The sequence below is a fragment of the Bombus vancouverensis genome, chromosome 11 (assembly GCF_051014615.1).
Source record: "Bombus vancouverensis nearcticus chromosome 11, iyBomVanc1_principal, whole genome shotgun sequence".
NCBI lineage: Eukaryota > Metazoa > Arthropoda > Insecta > Hymenoptera > Apidae > Bombus > Bombus vancouverensis.
In genome coordinates, this window is record NC_134921.1 from 3,791,317 (window position 1) to 3,812,727 (window position 21,411).

The 21,411-nt window shown below is 37.0% G+C and overlaps 1 protein-coding gene across 3 annotated transcripts in view; it reads left to right on the plus strand.

The window, feature by feature from the left end:
- The window catches only part of LOC143303342 (uncharacterized), a 341,675-nt gene that overhangs the window by 64,773 nt on the left and 255,491 nt on the right, over positions 1–21,411 (plus strand). The window contains exon 1 of one of the 3 annotated variants that reach the window (XR_013059526.1): positions 12,991–13,158. The exons of the other annotated variants lie outside the window; for them this stretch is intronic. The gene's annotated coding sequence lies outside the window, so the exon portion shown is untranslated. Of the gene's footprint in view, positions 1–12,990; positions 13,159–21,411 lie in introns of those variants that run through there. 3 annotated transcript variants of the gene reach the window in all.

Consider the following 21,411-nt stretch of genomic DNA (forward strand, 5'->3'; position numbering starts at 1 on the left):
ACACACTCGCACAAACGAGCTCCGGAGAGAAGATCGACAAGATCGGATCGCGGCTGGCCACGGGTCCGGGACCGGTCCTTTATAAATCTGGCGGGGCGCAGCTGGCAATTTCAGGCTGCTCCCTCGATACGGAACCCCGTAGGCGGCAATGAGAGATGAACCGCGGAATCGTAATCGAATCGTGGCCACATTGTTTCGGTTATCCTAGCGCCGCGTCGGCGATCGATATTGTAAATCTTCCCCTGGCAGGTAGGCCGCCTTGGTAAATGGAGCAGTTACCATTCGACTCCTTATCGGATTCCCTTCGGAGTTCTTTTATAAGGCGAGGGTGGTTTCAGTTTGGTGCCGACTTTAAGGAAGGCAGATGTTAGTTTACGAGGATCGTTCGAAAAGATTCTTATTATTCGTTTTTTTAAATATATCTACGTTTATTTACCATTTGTTAACATGTTCAACGCGTATGACGCTCGCTCGAGTCGGCATCCTATTTTTACATTAAGTATGGTATAGATTGAAATGTTACACGCGAACTGCAGATCTGGGAATTATGAAAAAGTATTTCTTAATAATTCGTGTTAAATAAATAAATTTCACGATATATAGACAGGTATTGTATGAAAATTATTTTTCCAGCATACAGCACGTAGGAAGTGAAAATCGGGTCCGGACGTGTTAATTACTAACCATAAGCGAGTGTTTTGTCTGCAGTAAATACAGTGGCTGACGAAAGTACTGGAACACTTACCAAAAAATTTATTCGATGAATATATTATCTACATTATGAAATTTTTTGAAGTGTCGTTAGCACTGTAACGGGACACGAATATCATGATTATAATAATGAAATTTTCAAAAAATTCGAAGTTAGAAGATCGTTACATTTATTGTATTTAGTGAAAAATTAATAGGTATGTACATACATATATAGCATGAATAGTAGTCTTAAACGTACAGTTACTCCTAAGGATGGACCCACTTACATATTGTGACTTATTAATATAACGAAGAATCGAATGTTCAAATACTTTGTAGTATTTCGATAAAGGTCTGATACTGATCCCCAGATTTGGATACCGTATGTTCATATCGGTTCTATAATGCATTTGTATAATGCTAATTTCTCTGTTTAGCAAAAGCTTGAATTTCGTAAAAGCTTGTCCTAATTTCTAAGTACATTTATACCGATAACTGCGATATGAAAATTATAATAAAATTTTATTCAAATTGTCAAGTTCTATTGAGAATCAATTGCTTCTGTAAATCTGCGTTTATATTAGGCGACTGCGGTTGAAACGAATAGGTCGTTGAACCAAAATCAGACGAATGGGTTATTTCTGGCTCAACGATTGAAACCCAAAACTTCAATTTGCTTGATACTTGGTTGATACTGATAACTGTAGTTTCCTAATGTAAACGCAGCTTTAATTAACTTCCGTGGTTACGCACACGAGATGACAAGAGCCGCGAGTCGAAGCGCTCATCAACTTTCGCGGAACAGCGAGGCGCGTTTCTCACGGTTTCGCGAGGCGGAAGTCGTTGGAGCAGGGTAGAAATTTCGCGCGACGCGACATAAATCTGCTCTCGTAATGGAATAATTATAAGCCGCTATGTCGCACGAGACTCGACAACGATACGATAGAACAAAAAGTCGGAAGAAAGCAGAAGGAAGAGGAAGCAGAATGCCAAGAAAAAAAGAGAACGCAAATACGAGAATTATTTTGGAGCAGGGGCTGCGCCGTTTATGTCGTCTTAATCATCTAAATTAGTCGTAAGCACCGAATAATTGCGTGGCTGCGGTACAATCAAGACGGCGAAACACTATGACAAATCATGCTCGCGTCTCTGGCCTTGCACGAACTGGTTTCCCATGAACGAACTTCATTTAGATCGCTTGGATTTATAGCTACGCTCTGGATTCTGCGAAATTATCGAGACACGCGTAAAATGTGGTCACAGTCCAGCTGCTAGCTATTAATTCTCTGTGTAGGAATAAAGATCGTGCGAATTAATTATACGGAGAAACTATTTGCGAGCGTGTGCGCAGGCGCAGCTGCGATTCTTCGCGCGTGTCGCGCGACGAAAGCAAGAAAAACGATTAAATCTCGAGACATACAGGGTGTCTCGCGCAACCGGGGCAAGCTATCACCTTGAAATGGTCTAAGATATAAAGAAATTTTATTCGACAAATTTAAACAGTGTCGTACGATGTATCATCTACTGTAGGTGGCCCAGTTTTGCATATCTTAAGATCATCTGTATTTTTCAAATAGAACTATACAGTTTTCCATACATCAATCGATGTGCATTCTCTTTGTATTCTCTATAAAAAATACCAATACGTTGACCACACGGATTTCATATATTTTGTCGCTATTTTGGAAATGATAAACCGAAATATACTACTCTTACACGATACATTCAATTTTTGCAAAATATTATGTTCTATCGTATTTGAGCACTTTTTCCTCAAATGTTATCTATATCATTCACATCTTCGAAAATTTTCTATTTCATCTCATTTCGATCATTCTAAAAAATTTAGTAATACGTGGCTCACCGATGGCCACCGTGATGGTTAACGTGTTAAGGCATTCTGGCCGAAAATTGATTAGTTTAAAAGATATTTCAATTTTAATTTTGTAAAATTATGCATATGAGAGTTAAGGAAAAAATACGCAGTATTGCGTTTAAGTTTTCCTTGTCTTTCGCACAGTAAATTTGATGAAATTAAAATTGAAATATTTTTTAAGATTAATCATTTTTAGACGTACAAATTAACCAAATACTCTTTTATAAAAAAGCAAGAAGTGTATCGGCTAAGGTATAGAAAAATTTATAGTTCCATTTAAACAAGTATAGGTAACTTTAAAATGCTTCAAACATGATCACTTTCAGAGTGAGCAAATACACCAGATCGTTCATCATTCAAAGCCATTTAATTTTTGTCTAATGAAATTCATTTCCATTTTTTACTGTTTCAGAGTTATAGATTGTCTCAATTATGTGAGACACTCTGTATATAAATATATATACAGATCGAGTTGAACAGTCGACTTCCGAGTGGAAGTTGGTGATTTATTCGTTAGAAACTGTAAGTTTAATAGAAAGTGTAATGGGATTAGCGTTGAGTGGTATTAATTATTTACCGTGTTCTTTGAGACACGGGCAGATTGATAGTTTCAGCGGAGTTTTAAAACAAGGTTGAAAGTTCCATTAGGATGTTTAATTATAAGAAAGTTGAAATAACGCGGATTAATTGATTCTTTGATCTTTTGTTTTATCAGTGTTTTAGATAATACGTATATCGATCGCGAAAGTTTAGAGTTCTCGGATAAGTACTGAATTTTTTCATTGTCAGTCCTCTTACCAGAGGGTTCGTCGGCCTGCCCACTTCGTGGTCAGATTCTTCGAGAAAATGCTTATCGTCTTCCACGAGGCACCGTGACACCGAGACGTCGGCCCTGACGGCCCTATGTAGAGTACACGCGATCCTCGGGGGCAGAAAACAAAGGACGTCGAGTGCTTTGTCGATTGTCGGCACCCCGAAATTATAACATCCGCGACTCTTTCGGTTACAATTAGAACCGCGGTAGTATCACCATTCAAGCCGCTATCGAGCGTAAACCCTGATGACATATTTATGGTTCTGGCTATCTGTAATACGATATTCTTAGAAATGGATGGACACTTTACGAAGCGTCGACCTTGACACATGCATCTTCTCTATAGAGTATTCGATGCTAGCATGCGAATTAAATAATATCTTTGTTTATTCAAAATTCATGGTCAAAATTTTCATTTTAGTAATTACCATTTGTTATTACAATCATCATTATCTATCATCTCGTGACACTTTTTTTTATTTCATAGAAATATTTTATTCATGAACTCTATCGAATAAGTAAATTTCTTGTTATCACCTCGTCAGACAGGTGACATTTCTCGATTTATCATATGACCCCGAAAGTTACGTTTGATTAATTATGAATTCAATTTAAAGATGATTTATTTTAAATGCTAATTTTTAACATTCTCCTTCTCCCATAAAACATCAAAAGATCAAGGTATCCCTCCTTGCACACTATTATCTTATTTTTGCTTTCGTTGAATTTGACTCAGACCGGAGGAAATCGTGATTTATCGATGAGTCTTACCGAAAAGTCAGGTGTCGCGGATATGCGTACAATTCTGCAACATCGTATAAAATGGAAAAAATGAAATATGGAAAAGGTCAAAAGGAAAGAGGTAACAACGATATATATTATACATGTATGTATACAGAAATTACAAAATATTTAGCACAAATATATATTTCACAGAAATTACTAAAGTACTTAAAGTCAATTATTCATTATATTAATAAACCTCAATATTGGGTAGAAACATATTTAACACATAATTAAGAGTAACACAATGCTTGAAATGGCTATTCGTGCTGTATATTCATTTCTTGCTAAATATATATTTACAGTAAGTATCTTGTAGCTTCTATATACATTTACAAATTGCTTTCAAATTCGAGCAATATAACGACGACCAAAATGTCTTATATCTAACGTTCCAAAATGTCTCATATGACATATATGTACAATATGTATTGGGTTGGCAACTGAGTGACTACGGGTGTTGTCATTACCACCCAATGTCACCCAATCACTTAGTTGCCAACCCAATACATAAATGTTTCCTACGTGTTTGAACGCTTTCACGAGCCAGTGTATGTATCGTAGATCGTGGAATATATCGATGACTTATCGCACAAATATTGCGCGTATTACTTTTTATGAAATTTGAACTTCTATATACGACAAATAGTTCTCGACTGTTTCTTTATGCTGTATAAAAATCATAATTATATCTACTTGATAAATTTGTCGAAAATAATATCTTTGTTTATTGTATGTAGTTTATATACTGTAGTATATACTTTATATGTAATATAGCAATATTTTCAGAAACCATGATTCACCTTTGTAATTGTATGCCGCTAAAACGAATCTACGCAACTTGCAAGCAATTTTGTAATATCACCGATGAAGATAAATACAGCGCAAAAGATATTTATTTAATTACTAAGTACTAGCGAATTTTTAAATCTGTTTTTCTCAGAAACGCTAAAAATAGTCATACTATATTTGTGCAATAAATCATCGGTATGTATAGTCGGATAAGGAACCAGTGTTTCAGAATGCTAGTCATTTCTGATTAACCTTACGATCGTAAGGATCTGAGAAACGAGCCGCTTGTTACTGACGCGACCTCCAGAGTTATGCAATTACTAAGTCCAACGATTCCTGGTGGTCTTCTTCCTGTTGCCGTGGAATATGGTTTACGTTCTTGGCTGGTCTTCCAGATGAACGCTTCTTACGTGTGTTTGTTCGCCTCGTGTATTCGCAGCTTGACATTCCGCGCGTGTTGTCTGTACTTGTCGAGGATGGAGTTTGTATTCGTTTCACTTGAACGTTTCAGGAGATATCGGAGCCTGTGAAAGCTTGTACTTCCTTCTGGTTACATGATTTTTTCAATTACCTGGGATTAGCAAAGTCAAGAAATTGTGGATTGGGGAGATTAATGGTTGCCAACGAAAAATTATAATTGGAACCTTAGATGATCGTTATTTCGGTAAAAATTAGTATCTTCAAGGTTGATTATGGATAAGGTTAGTATTATCCATTTAATTTATAAGTCTGCTGCTTTTCCTTGTAGCAGTATAATAATTAGAAATTAACAATAACGGCGAAAAGAAAGTTTAGAGAGTAAAATGGGAAAAATCCTGTAATTTTACAAAACTGAATTGTTGTTAGACTGCGGATTTTTATGCATTTATGGGAAACGTAAAAGTGCATAAATACACAGTATATAAGTTATCCAAAATAGAATACTTCTTACGATATTTAGTGGATGGAATAAATTTCTGCTTAAGTTCAATTTTTTTTATTGCGTTCATAAAAATACGATTTTGTATAAAAAATCTGCAGTTTAATTATAACTGACAAGAGAAACAAATATATATCGATTTTCAACTTTCCTCTGTACGTCATTATACATACGTAATAGAATTCTATCTTGGAATGTAGAAAATCTCATTTTCCTTAGTCAAAACCAAATTTACTTTTATATGGAAAAATCTCAATGATGTATGTATACCTTATAACCCTATATATTATAATGTCTTATAAATTCTCCATTTTTTTTTTTTTTTTTTTTTGAGATTTACTCTGAACTTTTGTTCGCTATAAGATTCTACTTTGAAGTCTTCTCATCTACGTAATTTCATTTTGCGATCAGATTATGATTTATGATCACAATTTAAGTAGCTGTAACTTTGTTGTCAATTTTAAGCCGTGGGAAAGTTGAGTTTTCCAAGAGGGAAAGTTATACGGTTGCGAGTTGCATTAGCTCGATTTGTAATCAAGTAGAGTTATTGCAGGTGGTTTCTTCCTTTTTAAGAAAAGTAATCGGCGAATCGCATGTAGAAATAATTTTGCAGCTCTTTTTACTGCTTTCTTTTCTCCGATCATTAAGATTTATTTTGTCCGACACATTAGTTCTGTGAAAAACTGTGTTCCGAAATATTCAAACTAAATATCTACCATATTCACTCGACTTTAATATATTTCAGGACAATATCATAAAATTGTACAAGTTATGAAAGTTATTTCTGTATCGTGAAATTTTAAATATGAAAATATACGAATACTTGCTTTCTTTAACACAGTATAAGGTAGTTGCAAGTGTACAAATAGGAAGACTCAAGATGATTTTATATTTTATTAGACCTGATATATAGGCTATTATAACACGATATAATTTATCTGCAAATGTTAATATGCAAATAAACATTGATATATGTAATTGTCAGACATGATGCAGCTTTATCATTCAACGAGCTCGTTGTTTTTCGTTCGTTTAGTTATCAACGTATGGATAAAAGAGAGGGTATTTCCAAACTGATAGATGAACTATCCTAACTAATTCTGGCGTTAATATCTAAAATCGATTAAGAACATTCGTGGAGGAATCGTGCATTCGATTACCTATAATATACATACGATCGATAAGATTTTACATAAACAATTAATATTTTATATGATATGGATATATCTGTCGATTCAACAAGAAAATGGTAAAAATTCCTCTCCATTATTAATTTGTCATTTATTCATATGTTTTACTAATATTCGCCCTTGATATAAATCAAAGTATTCACACACTAATGAGCGCGACAGTATATCGTCGCTCTAATTCTTAACTGTTCTATCTCCACTAGTTCGCAAACTGAGAAAACTGAGTTTAAAATTTATGAAGTTTAATATTATCATGTGAAGTTAGGACACGAAAGAACTGAATATCTGTTATTTTCTAAATAGAATTTCCATCATATTATCATGAATTTGTATTGTTTATACTTTATACTGTATATGTATGAGGCATGTGTGGATTGGTTAATTACATTCTTTTGAAAATTGGAATTAGAACAGTTAAGAACTAGGGCAATGAATTGTACTTCACATCGATTATCTTAAATCATATTTTCAAAATTTCATGATTTTTAATTTGCATCTTTCATCTTAATCGATATCACACGCGTATCATAAAACTACATACCTACTCAGACGCAAGGCTTATGTTTTACCATTGTTCATGCACCGCTTCAACTTCTTAATTCACGAATGGTCACAAAAAATGCCATCCCACTATCCGTCTTTCAATATCGAAATACACGCGAAGAATGCGCGGCGGAATTAATTGGAGGCGAAGGCTGTAATAGTGGCGCGAGGTCTGGCGCATTTCACGATTCATTTTTCGGATTGGCCGAGACAGGGAGATTAATTGATCGACACGGGTCAAGAGGAGAATTGCCGTGTCCCTCGAAGATAAAGTCAGCGCGCGATTCTCGGTTACGCTGCGCTGGTCAAACACAAAGGGAACAGACGTCGACGCCCGAAGTCACGTCGTCGTCGTCGCCCCGGAATCGCGTGGGAGTCTGAGGAATTGTTAGATGAACTGGAGAATTGCTCACACCCACGATCGGAAAACGGTCGCCGCACCGTTATAAATCGGCGCGGAACCCGCGGACTATGTGCAATCTTAAAATTGAATTCCCATTCCTCTTATGACTCACTCTTGTACTTGGGGCGCGAGAAGACCAACTGCTCCCACTGGGAGATAATTTCGATATTCGAGCGGTTTGAGTTGTGGGTTGAGAAAGAATGCGTGGAATATCGAGTCGATAGTTTGGAGAAAAGAGAAACGCGCTTTGGCGCCTAAGTTTCTGCAACCAGGCTTGCGTATCGGTCGCCGAGCAGAGCACGCGGCACGAGGCACGGGGCACGGGGCACGGTGGCTTTACCGTTCGTGCGTTACATACACTATCATTTAAGAATACAAATACAGTAGTTGACGAAAGTATTCGAAATTCTAACACTTACCATATACAATTTTTATGAATATATTATGAGACTGTTTAAAATGTCGTTAGTACTGTAATGGAGCACGACCGACGTGATTATAATACTGAAATTTGGAAGTAATCCGCAAATATAATGTATAAGACATTTGCCGCAAATATACACTTAGAATTAGTGACAAATTAATGCAGTATGAATAGTAGTCTTAAAAATATATATATTTTTATTTTATAAAATTAAAATATCTTTTATTATATAAAATATATATATATATTCTTTGCTTATTGTTGACAAGACATATGTTAATTGCAAAACCATGATTTGTTCTAATTATCTAATTATAACATGGCATTAATATGTAATAAGTGTGTAAAAATATTTTTAAAAAAGCTGGATGTCGTATTCTTTCTTTTTTAATTGAAGATTTTAATTGAAGATCGTAAGAAAAAAACATGGTGAGCTTTGATTTTTGATTTTGATATTTTTTAAATGACCCCTACTTATTAGGCTCAAAGATATGCCTTGTAGGAATTAATTAAACAGATTTAGAAAGTTTTACAAAGAACCAAGAGTATAGTTAATGTTATAGGACTAAATTACAGATTGTTGTGAAATTACGAAAAATTTAAGGATACAGAAATGCATAGGATGTACATGATACCTATGCGAAAATATATAAAATATCCAAAGTATATTTCTCTGTATAATATTTGATAGGTAAATCAAATTTCTGCATAGGTCAGGGATTCAGTTGTATTCATAAAAATATAAATCTGCACAAAAATCCCCGCTCTAGTTGTGACAATTAATATTTTTCAAACACCTATCAAGTAGATATAAAGATATATAACGAAAGCTAAAATCAAATAAAAATATTACAATTTCTTCCAGTAGCGTAGCGTCTTTAATTTTTCCCCATTTTAACAGAAGGTTAACTATACTAATTGCATCGTAATGGTATTTTCGCTCTCCTTTCAAAATATAATAGTTCACTTTCGTTCTCCTTTCTTTGTTCCCTGTCACCATTGGCGTCATCGGCATTTTATATCGGCTCGCACGCGGATTTATCGGTGTCCCAGAAAAGCGCGGGAGCGCCGCGTCGCGTCGTTTCTCGCACCGCACCGGTCGTCGTACGCATTTCGCATACCTTGCCCACGCACATGAGTCAATCGGCGCATGATGACGCCAGCATGGCCCTTGGTGACACGTTGTTTGAGTCATGTCCCCGTTTATCGATATTTCGACGAGACCTCGCCTCGTCGCAGTTAATTGATAATTAATCATTGCGCTTAGTTCTGCATCAAACCGATCACTTTCTCAATGTTCCTGTTAAACTTCGAATATTAGATTAGCAAGTTCCTGTTGAATATTTATGTTCCGTTACTCGATCGACGATTAAAACGGCGAGTAATTGAAAAGTTCGTGCTAATGGATTTTGAAGTGCTTAACGATAATTAATCTGACAGAAGGTCGACCTAAGTAAGTTTGGTATGGAATAAATTAGATACGAGGCTATAAACAATTTTATCCGATGTTGAGACGAAGGAACGATGTTGTATACATATGAAAATTACAATTTTGAATTTCTCAGTGAGAGGCATGTCTCGCGATTTCTTCTTCCAACATAAAAATATACATACAACTGCGGGATGTATTTTCATTTCTCAAGCAAACTTTCACTGCTCTGGTGGCTCCTAGACGAATATTTCGTTCATTTACTTGTGAACGGTATGTAAACTAGCTAGCACGTACAGGGCAGTGATAAGTAATAGTGAATATGTAGAATAAGGTTTTTTGACGCTACGCTTCTTTTTTTTTAGGAAACCGGATTTAGAAATTTGTTAAAAATGTGCTGGTTTACTTGACTAGTTCTTGACTGGATACGAACAAACGATCACCAAACTATCGTTCTACGTAAGAAAATACAATTGCAGACAAAAATAGTGGAAATAGTATTAATGAATAGTATTAATGAAGTTTCGTTAAGTACAGTCTGTTTACACAAAAACGTAAATATTCATTTCAATTACTTACTAAATAATCTATGTACTATAATGATATACATAAATACATATAATAAAAAGAACTTTATGTACATAACAGTAGTACTAGTTGGATTAAATTTTATTGATACCTACTGATATTACTACTTGTCTACGTCCACTTATTTTTGTTTCCGGCGCGCAACTAGAAGAAAAATAAAATTTTTGCGAGCAAGGCCTTGTTTTCAAGAAAATGGAGAGAAAATGGGAAATACCAATACAGTCTCAAACGAATTTTTAAATTCGATGACTCAAAAACGAAAAAGATTTGTTCCACGTTTTCAACTTGTTTTCACATATAGAATAACTTCATTTCGATTATTCGTTCTTGTTCCATCGGGAACGAGACTAATTGGTGTATTGATCGATAGATTTTCAAATTGGATTTTCGCGAAAATAACTTACTTTTTTACATAGAATCACTCGCTTGCCTATAGTTACTAGAATACCCTATATAATAGTCTAGCCACTAGCTTAAGCTTCCATGGAAAAGCTCATCTGGTGTTATGTAAATACTTCTCCACCTATTGGCTTATTTGCTTAAAGCTATCGAGCTTTAACGATGCTAACGAGCTTCAAATTTATCTGAATCTTAGATATGTTGGTGGAAAATAACACTTAGAGACAAAAATTGGAAAGCAATTGTTCTGTTATATACTTAATCTTCGTCTGTCATACGTATCGATTTGATATGTTACGATAAATCGGTTATACAAAAGCTAAAATGGCGAATTCCATTAAAATTAGTCGTCTGACTTTTGAAAAATGAACCCATAACGCTTCGCAAATTTTTATGATACCATTCATCAGCAGTGGAAATTTCTAGAAATCAAGAGTCTCGGTAGAAATGATCGTAAATTTATTCATACGATAGTCTTTCTCCTTTTCTTATATGTGTTGAAAATTCTTTTACAGGGGAATTATTGTAACATACAACGCGTTACGTAAATATATTAGTACCACATGTTTATTAATTTTCCTAAAAAGAATTCCCATTCGAAGTGAAAACGACGATCATGCGTCACGGAGTCGAAATGGAACAGTTAAAAAACTACAGGATGCGTATTACGTTTTCATTGACGTAAAATGAGTCCGTCTGCAATATGTGATTTAAACGAATAAGTATTCACCTCAAATTTCATTCAGTCGAATGCGTCATGCATGACCTTTGTCCACTATTCTCGGAACTATGCTGGTATGTATAAAGAGTACCAGTATCACCCACGCCTGTTACGATATCGCACCCTCGAAGCTCAGTTCGTTTTTTCTAAAATATCTGTCGTCATCTACCAATTATATTTTCTCTTTTCAATATTTCGATAATTTCTTCGCAAGTCTACTCGAACGCTGTTCTAAATCATATCCCACTTGAACATTTCCTTGCGTCTACAGGCTGATGCAAAAGTTACGAAAGGATCGGAAATATTTAATTTTTTTCGATATAATTTTTCCTTTTTTTCTTTCCACAACATTTAAAATACACCTGAGAGATTAATCATGGAAGGTTACTGCGTTCTTCATTCGCTTTCGAGATTTTAAAGTTTTATTTTCGGGATTTATTAGGTTGCCCAAAAAGGTTTAGGTTGCTTTCGTTTTATGAGGAAATAATAGACGCACAACGTTTTTTGTTTTATATTATTTTGTCGAATTACGTACGATCCATTTTGTTCTGTTGAGATAAACACTTCGACATTTCACAGACTTGGTCTTACGTTTGTATAAAGGCACACTGTTGTAAAAAACACGTCTGCGAAAAAAAGACACTTTCCGGACAACCTAGTACATTGCTATTTCGGTAATAAACATTAGGACACCTATCGATTGTGTTTATTGAAAAATTCTAATTCTTCACTTTATGTTTTAAAATGTTTAAAATAAGGTATTCGTACAATTCATAGTAAAATAACTAGAAAATAAAAGCGGTAAAAATATTCAAATTATACCAAATACGAGATATAATTAGCCTTCGATCGCCAGATTTGACAACTCTAGATTTTTTTTTTCTTTGAGGATACTGTAAGCAAAAAAGGTATACGTAAACAAACGAAGGATCACCAAGCGAGTGAAGGAGAATCGAAACACGTAAGTTAATCGCGACTTTTGCATCATGCACAATCCTTGTCGCGATTCTCCAGTATCTCATCGTTTCTCCAAAATCCTCGTTCTACAATAATTCTGCAGCGTATCTGTTCTCCGACATTCGCAATCGCGGTGATAATTTCTGTTTCGATCAAACTAGTTGAACCTGACAACACGAACGACACGAAGAAGAACACACGAATGGGAAGGCACACGACAGACAAATGCAAATCGGTTGCAGTATGCCTTCGTAATCGTTTCTCGCGAGTGTCGAGGCTTCCTCATGGCGGGACAAGACAACACGAATCGTACGGATAGCGCGATAACATCTAATATTCCGCCGCATACGGCTGTGTTCCGACCTTTAGCCACGGTGAACAAGGTCGGGCGCCTCGCAAGCCCGTAAACCATCTTTAACATCCGTGAAAGGATTCCAACACCCACGGTCGAGAGCGCAGCAGTCGGCCACTAGTCGACTCCCACATCGCGGATCTAGAAGTTTGAAACGAAGATGAGGTTGCAAGGATTACGCTTCTCGGAACGCTGAAAGGGATTATTCAGGATCTAGACGGAGCTTAGGAGAAAAGAATACGTGGCTTGACTGGTCGTTGCTTCGAATACAAGAGGTTAGTCATGTTCGAGTCGACTGAAATTGAAAATTTTGTCAAGTATAATTGGAAATTATGCGATTTAAACGTAAAGCAATATTTGCACGCGAAACGTTAATATGTAATTTAAATATAGAGCAAATCGTACAATACAAGTATATAGCAGTACACATCTACGTACATATATGCAAAATGTTAGTATGTAATTTAAACATGAAGCAATATTTATATATCGGATTTTAATATTTTCTACGAATTGGCACGAATTGGAAATCGAAGATATAACAGATTATAACGTTAATTTAAAAAGCAATTTTTTAGAATTGGAATGAAATTGGAATGGAAAATCTCATATATTAGCAATAATTCGTTCACATTTACGATTGAAAGATTTGCGTAATAAGAAGGTCTAATATTTAAATTAAATTTATTAGACGAGTGTAACGTTGATGTTTAAAAGTGCTAAAATTTACTATTAGAAATATTAATCGGTTATGAATTTACAGTACGTTTGGAAAAGCGATTTGAGTTGGTTTTTGTTAGTTTACTTAAATTACTGGAAAGCGGAGCTGCCTTCTTTTATTATAAAAAGGAGAAAATATAACGATAAAGCGAAAGAATCCGAATAGACGTGCACCAAGAGGAAATGTACAACAATGTCCAAGTTGTAGCTCAATTCTTCCTGCGGCATTTTGCGAGACAATGAAATTGAAAATTGAATGAATACTCCCGGCGACGAAGCAACAAGAGATTCTGGCAAAAACGTCGGTACAAGGTTGCGGTTTTAGAGCCGAGGTACAACAGGCAGAAAAGTCGTGAAATAATCGAGGTTCTGCCAGCAAATTCCTGGTGTACTCGAAGCACGATAGGACATGGCGTGTTGCTCGGAGAGGAAAGTTCACGCGCCACCAGTTCGCGAACCGCAAACACGATCGTCATCCAAAAAGCAAGATCAAGAGCAAAACTAAACGATCGACCACAAGTTGTACCGTTAAATGGAACTTTCAGTTCCGCAGCACTTTATTTTACGATGAAATGCCGTTGAGATCGACAAAGTCGGTAGTCGTTTTGCATGAAAGAAATGGGAGATTTCGTTGGTAATGGTTTAGGAACAAAGGTGCTGGATATAAAGCTGTAACGTGAAATAAAAAATTGAATATTGTCATAGTTGTATAGCATTTTGTAGCATGTGGTTCTTTTAAAGCCGACGAAGCACTCTGTGCATTCATGTATGGAGGGTGTAGGAGAAAAGATGATAAGTAGAGATAAGTAAAGATATGCATGCAAATTTATATTTTTATGAATATAATGTAAAAATGGAAGCTAGAAAGAAATTTGTTTAGTTTGTTCAGCACCTTCTTTATGATAAATATTACACTGTGTGTGTTTCATATATCTTTCCGTATTATGCGTGTCTGTGCATTTCTGCACCTTCAACTTTCCCTTGAATACATAAATGTCCACGGTCTAAGGATAAGTCATATTTTCTGTTCTTTGCAGGGGTGCAATCTTAAAATCTAAAATCTTCTCATAAACACGGCCAATCAATTCTGTTCAAACAAAATGGGCTTATTTAATCCTAAACACGTTTATTATTGAAATTAATTATTATTATTTACTTATCGTCTATTTTTAAAAGACGTAATTCTAAATATAGAGGCTACTCCGCTTTTTTGATTATGTCGCATTAAGGTACTCCCACTTGGCCACGAATTGATATCAAAATTAAAAACCAACAAAATCAACGTGACTTATCACACGAGTGCGAGTTTTTATCCTTTTATGAGAAAGGTATAAAAATTCGTAAAATGTACACTAATACGCAAAAGTATGTAAACTATCAGAAATATAGTACTATTTAATAGGTGCTATATTAAATATTAATTAATCCTATTAATCTATATGAAGGAATCTCTGCGTAGGCTCTATTGTTTCCATTATTTCCACAAAAATAGATTACATAAATATTCGTGATCTACTTATCGTGTTGTTCTCATATGACCTTCATATGTACGTTTTAAGTATCTATGCTAGACGACTGACGACAAATCAGTTGCGTCTCTTAAAACGATCGATGCCATTGATCAGGTTTTGCGTTCGAATTCAACGCTTATGGTCTTCGAACTGAGGTGTTTCCGCGCGAGCTGATAAGACCACCTGCGCGTCAAGGTTCTCTTCAGATAAAAATCTTGCGCTTCGCGTAGTCGGCATCGCGGCACGGTGCAGTGGTGAGCCCATAGGTAGTGCCCACCATCCACCACAATGGTTATTGTTTCAGCACGGTATGCGAGCGGCGTTGTGTGCCGCCTATTTATGACACATTATGCGAAAGCGCACCCGATAGAGTACGAGTATTGCATTTCGTGCCATTGTGATGGCAACAATGATATACCCTGGTCCCATATAGCCTGGTGGTACCACTACATAAATCACGATTCGTGCCGCGCATCGATGCCCTTGCCTCGCTTCGGCCAGGTAGGTGTAGCCCAGAAATACTTGGCGCCCCCTTTTTTCCTTTTATCGAAACGCTATCGACGAAAAGTCATGCGATTCGATACTTGTTTGATGCTGAGATTCGATTCGGTTTCTTCGCAAGAGCTATGGAAGTATGTATCGTAAAAGCGCTACATTATAGGAAGATCTATATTTTCTATATAGAGATCTCATTGACGCATCTACGACTCTACGTCACTGAATCGTTTATATTTTTATTTATTCTAATACTTATCTGTCTGTAGGGTTTTACAACATTTTGCAATAGATGAAGCTTCTAATGTAAAAGACTAAACAATAATTTTTACCTTAACGATACTCCGATACAGTGAAATACAAGATCAAGTTCAAACAACGAAACCAAATAATACGAAAACATGTTTTAAATATTATCTCTAAATATTCGAGCACTCAAGTACCCTCGGTTCAGATTCCTTTTGTTCTTCCGAACCTTCCTCTTTGTCTCCATAAATACTTATGCAAATTTTTCCCTATTTACCACCCACCCTCGCGTGAGAACGGGAAGACCGAGTTAAAATCCACGAGGAAGGCGCAAACAGCAGCGACCGTATATCGTGGTGGCGCCGGAATCGCAGAATCTGTGCCCTTAGACATTAACGTTCATTAGGTGGGTCGTTAAGACGGGAAGAAACGACGCGTACCGGAATTTCTACCGCTCGAAATAATATTTCTGCCGCGGAGGCGTACGCATCTGTGTCTTGGTGTCCATTCGAATATACATATAGAGGTAAAGAGACAGAGAGAGACGCAGAGAGAAACAGAGAAAAAGGGAGAAATAAAGAGTAGCAACACGGTGGTTTATTCGCGAGATCAGAGAGAAAGAGAGAATGAGAGACTCGGTATGCAAATCGAGACTTTAGCTTCGATATAGAGAGCCAAGGTGCGCGCGATTCGAAGGGACTGCTGCCTCCGTCGTTCGCCATATATCCTCGTAATTAAGTCGGTCCCTCTTATTAAGCACCGTGCGTTCGCTAGATATATAGTGTCGCTGATTAAAGGACACAGCCCCTGGCGAGGATCCTCTTCGAAGGCGCGTGTTGCGTCTCGTAGACTTTAGTAGTCTTCGTTTTCCAAACATTGCATTGGCCAGCTTGAAAGGTTTAGATAGGATAATCGACGATATGGTTATCGAAAAATTTTATCAAGAGAGACTTAATTGTCAATTTTGAGGTTTTGAATTTTCGAGAGAATGAAGTTAATTGACTTGTTAAGCTGAAAAATAAGAAAGAGAGAGAGCATTTTTTAAAAATTGCTTTAGAGGTTTAAAGTATAAATGGTCTGTTTTTCTTGCTAAAGGAAGAAAATTCATCGATATCCTCGGTGTGATTATCTACTTACTAATCGCTGTTATGCTGATAATATTTGTGCTTCGGAGAATCCTTCTGTCTTTTTTCGTGAAAGGAACGTGAAGGTGTTGTTGAAAACTTGTGGTTAACTAATAGAATTCTTAGAAACGTCTCTTTGGATGCAGGATTCTCCTCTGTTTCTCGTTCAATGGAACTATTTCTTATTCTACTCGTTGAATCACTAAACGCACGTTACTGGAATTGCCTTCCATAAAATATTTCAAAGATTCTTAACGTAGGACTTGGAACTTTGCATAAATATCTCTTGCTTCATCTTCCTCGGTAGCCTCGCTTTTTGTAAATCTGTCTCCCAAAATACCATTATTATTATATCATCACGTTTTACCCTTCTTAGCTATAGAAAGATCGTATATCTTAATACACATTTTTTTACAAATAAAGCAGGAACACAATTCTTGCAGAACTACCTTTCAAAAAAGAGTGTCACAGATCCATATCGTTGATTTTTTTATACAAACGAAAGTGAAATCCAAAATGAAACAGAATAAAAACAGAGATAAAACCCATTTAACGACTTAAGTTTCTACTTGCTAAAGAGACAAGATAAAGGTCAGACCTTTGACGCTGAGAACGACCTTGGAAAGAGGGGACGTCTGCACATTTTTTACAAATACAACAGAAACACAACCATTCTTTGATCTAGTCCAACGACCCAAGTTTCTACTTACTGAAAAGACGTACAAAAGACAGTGGAACGACTTAACACTAACCTTACCAGTCCCGGTCAAATGACCAGTTTCAAAATTTAATTTAAAATTGTATATTCATTGTTATTTCTTTTGTTCACCTAACTGTATGTAAATTTTTATATTAACAAAAATTGAGAAACTGATTAATCGGATAATTTGAAACCGGTCGTTTGACCGGAACTGGTAAGACTAGCGTTAAAGAAAGCGGGACGTTTGCAGAATCGTTTGATCGAACGCCAGCTAACCGGAGAGCCAGCTTCCCAATCCAACGATCCAAGTTTCTACTGGAAAAAAGCAGTGGAACGACATTTTAAAAAAAGTGGGATATTTTCACGTCTGCAGAATCGTTTGATTTGACGCCAGCTAGCCGGAAAGCCAGCTTCTCAATTCCCTTTTCCTATTGGCCACGGCGCGTTTCAGTCGCTCGCGACAGCACGGTCGCGCCGCATTCCAGCCACGCGCCTTGCCTAGGAACACTGGCGTAACTACCGGCCTTAACAAGCCGATTTGTCAAGTGGCCTATCCACCGGCCCTCGATAAGAAGACACGTCGACCGCGATGACGATTACCAGGCAATCGCTCGTGAAATGCCACCAGTGATCGGACACGATCTCCACCGACGTTACACGGTGAACCGATACTACTGTGGCTTTGGCGTTCTGATTGAAAACGGCACTCGTGGGATTTTCTACGTTTCTTGCGATTCCCATCCATTAGACAAAGGGAAGACACTTTCTTGAGAAAAAAGTTGTAAATGGAGCAAATGCTGTCGGATAGACGCGGTTTCTATGGTTTATATGATTCAATAGCTCTGGGACTGGATTTTCTTGTGTTCCTATAGTGTGGACGTTTGCCAGAGTTTAGATCTTCTGGGAAGTTTTACAGGAATCATTCGTGAAAAATGTTTTATTAAAGAAGAATTATACGAGTTCCTGTGTGACATTTGCGAAATCGTTTTATGTTAAACCTAGACAGAAGAAACTTTTGCCGATTGTCTTTACTCTGGATCAGTAGAGCACAACAACGAGCATAAGTAGCAACAAGGTTGCATGGTAAAAAGTTCGAATGGGACCGAATTAAATTTTCTCTACCACACATAGATTATCTCACGAACGTGTATTCGCCTTCTTTATCTTAACATTTGGATATTATCGAATAAATTGTATCACAATTAAGTACTCCACAATTTACCTCTCACCACTCAAATTTACTCGTTTATCCTAGGCAGCTATAATCCTACTACGAAGAAGCATCTTCCCACTTCCAAAGAAAGAGACCATACAAAAACCCGACGCTGTATTACGAAGCAACATTGAAACACATCCTAGAATCTGTTTAAAACTAAAAATCAGCATGCCAATAAGAACGAAATCATAGAGAAGGAACGTAAACATTTTCCAAGTTTTTCATTCAGAGAGATCAAACCTCCGTACGGGTTAGGCAGAGAAAGGAAAAGAGAGTGGAAAGTAACAGAAGCCGGAGTTATTTTTCGAAAAACAGGAAAGGCAGAAGAAAGTGACAGAAGGTGGAGCTACTTCCTGAAAAAAGGAAATAGAGAAGAAAGTGGCAGAAGCTGGAGGTATTTTTCGAAACCCCAGCTACCTACGTCAATGGAAGTCTGCTAGGTATAGCAAGAGCAGCAAAAGCAGCACGAGCCGAGGCTGTGTAGTCGTGTAGTCGCGGTCGAGCGGAGGCGGTGGGAGCCGTCCGCTCTATCGTAACGTGGAGAAGCGAAAGAGAAGCAAAAAGGAGCCGCACGACGAGAAGGCGCGGGTCTGCGTGGTAGGGGATGAACGGCGAGAAGGTGGTGGCAGACGAAGAGAATTGTATACGGAGAATGAAGAAACGGATAGAGAGAAGAAATCCGCGACACAATCACGTCCTGCACGCGCCGTGCCTGGAGCCACTTTCAGACGCTGTTACACGAGGCACCAGTTCTCCTTTCCTCGACTTCCGGACACGCAAAGTACGTTTTTATGTCGGAAACTCTACGTTCTCCGAGCAAGCTTCGTCCTATAGCACGTGCAACTTACTAAGGCACGATGAAGCCGCTAGCAACTGAAATATAGATGTGATTTTGCGTTTGGCTTCTTCTTCGTGTAAATTTAATTTCGCATCTAATGCTCGTTAATATATGTATTTGTTAGCGAATTATGAGTTTATCGTTTCCCTCATCTTCATACCACTTTTATGTTGCTCTTTGAAAAGCTCTATTATTTTTGATCGCTTGGAGTGGTTTTCATCGTATATATTTTGTAGCTATCACGATGCACTTCAACTATCATTTTGAATCAGTAGAATAAAGCATTTTATCTTTTGGCTGACTTTAATAAAGAATCGAATAAATCAAAATGTTTTTTCCTTATTATTATCTTAGTATGTCTGCTTGTTCTTTTTTATCTGTTTATATTTCTAATACTTCGTATCGAGTACTTTGACTTCTCTCGAATGAACAGTATCTTTAAGAATTTGTAAGAGTAGTACTTTCCACGAGTACATACTTCGTGATTTAATGAAGAGGGCTGAAAAGTAGAGACACTTCTAAATTGCTGCCTTAAAATTGCTAGCTATTACGCTCAGTGTATTATCGATTAGGATATATAAGTGCTGTTTGAACCCTATCAGAATACTGTTCATTTAGGTATGTATATATATATTATTCAACCAATCGATCGATCGTTTAATAAACTATCGAATATTCAATCAACTATTGGAAGATGAACAATATATCTAATGTCAATTGGCTATTGAAAATCTCTCGAGTATACGTGCTTATGTACATTACGTATCTGTATCCTACTGGTTGTTTCAAAAATATAATACACGATTGATAAGAAAAGAAAACAATCAGTAACAAATTGCAATCGATTCCCAAATTAAAACTACCCCTGTGACAAAAACAAGTTTGAACACTCCCCCTTTATGTACAGTAAAATCCATGAATTTTTCGTGAAGTATCTTTTTTATCTGTTCTTCTCTTTTATCTAGTCTTCTCACCAAGTTTCAGATTCTAGATCTATCCAATAAATTTCAAAATTAAAATTATCCTTTGACAAGAGGAAATTTCAATACTTGCTACTTTATCTACAAATACCACGAATCTTTCATGAATATTTTCTTATCTGTTATATCTCAGTGCTTCGCCTCAAGTGTCGGACACTAAAATCACAATATGTATTGCCAAAGACACGTTGGATCGCGAGGATTCGTCTCGTGTAACATTACTTGAATCATGATCGTCGCTCGAGGCGCGCACAGGCGTCTGACCCATGCGCTTCTAGCGCTCCGCGCTCGAGGCAGCCTCGAAGTGTGGGAACTACTCACCTCGAAGCCTCCCGACGACCTTTGCCGGCAACCTGCAACCGCATATCTCGCTGCACCCTTGAAACACCGGCATAGATACACCTCGACACGGTTCCCTTTTTGTTCTTTCTTTCTTTTCCTCTCCTTCTATCTTCGCCTGTTTCCTCTTCTTTTCCCTCCTCGACGGCCCAATCGGAGCCCAAATGGAGTCCTCAGGATAACGGGTTCAAGGTGGACCATTAGCTGTGACGTGTTCCGGTTTACAGAAGAACCTATTGTGTCAAGCTGATTGCATGCCGCAGGCAGAATATCCGCGCGGCCATTTATCTTGCGCCTTCGGCAACTCTCCGAAAAAACGCCGATCTGGAAAAAACGCTGCGTCGGGAAAAAGTGATCGA